Here is a 2,480-nt window from a genome sequence, read left to right on the forward strand (position 1 = left end):
ATAGGGAATTCTCTTTTAGGTTGTAAATTGTGAAACAGACTCTGGGTTTAAAATGGTTGGTTTGTTGACACCTCTGACAGATCTTTCGTTTGTCATGTCTGTTTTAGATCCAGCTTTTTCTTTAATTGAAAAGAGAAAGGTCAAATTTGAGCTTATGTCAAATGATCCTGTATGTCAAGTTGATATGATAGATATTAAGACATTAATGTTCAAAGATCTGAAAGCCACAAGTGACAGTAAGTTTAATTGTATGTTGTTTGATTTTTCAGCATTGTAAAGAGTGCATGTAAAGTTCAATTTATTGATATTAATTTGTTACTTATTTTTGTAATTTTTTAAAAATTTTGATTAATAAAATATTCTTTAATGATGCTTGTTTGGTTACATTTAAATTTACTAAAACTTTTAGTTGATTGGCATTTGTCATAATAAAAGTAAATTGTGTTTTAGAATTTCAATCAGTGTTTATAAAAACTAGTTTATGATGATGCCAAAATGAAAAATCAATTCTACCTTTATCCCATCCGTATAAAATTAATTATTATTTGTAACTTCATACACTTGTCAATATTTGAAGTGATTCAACTATTCAAAACGTATGCAAAAAAATTTCTGCCAGAAAAGAAGTTTTGAAAGCATACTATATTGGTGATATAAACAAAAACAGCTTTAAAAAATAATAACAAATTAGCAATATTGGCCTTAAAGTGCTGCACTCTTCTCCATTTTCATGAATGAAAAATGATTTTGGTGTGAAAAATAATATTGATAGATTTATGCTTCTATTTTGTTTTCTGTAAAACTATAAAAGTTTTTCCTTTTATACTTTTACTGAAAACAAAAAGAGAAAACAGGCAGTAGGGAATGCCTAAAAATGTATAACACACTCACACAAATAAATAAATAAATAAAAAACTACATTGATTTATAAACTTTTTGGGTGATAAAAATAAAATAACATATATCATGCTTCATTTTGATTGTGTTCAATTACTGCTTTATTTTTATCAATAAATGAACAGAATAGTTATAAACTGATTTATGTTTGATTCAGAAAATGAGTATGGAAATCTCTTTGGAATATATCTTTGTGTTTTCCATATATGAGTTCCATATTTGATTGCTTATTTTACTTAATTTTTTATGATTTTTTTTTAATTAAATTTATGTTCAAAATGTTTTATTTACGTATAAAATTACGTGTGCTCATAGCTTTTTCTTGTTTAGAAAAAAATTACATTGCTCCAACTACATCTTTAAAATGCAAGAACTTTGAATCAGAGTGTTTAGAAAAGTGGTACCAGCCTACATCGTCTGTTTCTGAATTAATATCTAACTTACATTCTCAAAGAACAAGGTATTTCAATGTTTTTGATCAATTAAAATTTTCTTTATTTTTATTCAAACTGTTGGGTTGGATCAACAAAGAATTAAATGTTTTGTTTCTCTTTATTAATTTTTCTGCATTTTGTTATAAATCTGGCAGGAGTTCCAAAATATGTGGTGGCACCATAAAGTGCCTCACAGATGTTTGCTGTCATGAGGTACCCAAATATCAAATCTAATCTGTTGCTGATCTAATGTATTTTTAAGGGTTCCTTTACTAGGTAATATCATCAATCAAATGAATCTAGCACATATTTCATGATCTCAAGGACCAAGAAAACGGAAAAGAATTTGTTGTGTACAATTGAATTAAATTTTGAATGATGGGCAACATTCTTGGCTGAAACATATCAAAATTAGCTTCACTAGTTGCAACTCATAAGTAAAAAAGGACCAAACACTCATACATGCTCAAAAATAACTTACATGCAACAAGACAAACTTAATACCTTAATCTACATTATTCATTAGATTAGCGAGTGTAAATCTTTTTGTTTATAAAATGTTTAAGGGGTCACAGTACCTCAAAAATGATGAAACGATCAAAAATTGATTTTTGAATTTTTAAAAAATGTGGACAATATTTTAAGATTTTGAAAATAAATTATTAGTTGCGAAATGAGTGTGTATGTTATGGTTTCAAAGAAAAATACCATATTCATAAATTTAAAAAAAATGTTCAAAAGGTACTGTGATAAGGAGTACATTTTTTTACACCTCTGAATATCTAATCAAGAATGTGATGTGCCACAGACTTGAATTCCATAAAAATTGTAATTATTCCTAGGATGTAACTATAAAGTTAAGTTGGGTAACCTGAGTACCACAATATACTTTTCCTGCATTTCCATGAGATTACAATATGCTAATAAATATTTTAATTGTTCAATTTATTATTTTTTTTCTTTTGACATATTGTTCGAAAACAATTTTAATAATTACAACAATCCAATAATGGTGCCACTCTCCTGAATTTTACTTGCTCATTTTATATAATGAAAAAAAGGTTTCATGTCATTGGATCTTTATGGTTGTATAAAATCTCAGCTAATTACACTGTTGCTAATCATGACTTTTTTTTTTTTTGAAGGATA

This window comes from Uloborus diversus, chromosome 2, assembly GCF_026930045.1.
Source record: "Uloborus diversus isolate 005 chromosome 2, Udiv.v.3.1, whole genome shotgun sequence".
Taxonomy (NCBI): Eukaryota; Metazoa; Arthropoda; class Arachnida; order Araneae; family Uloboridae; genus Uloborus; species Uloborus diversus.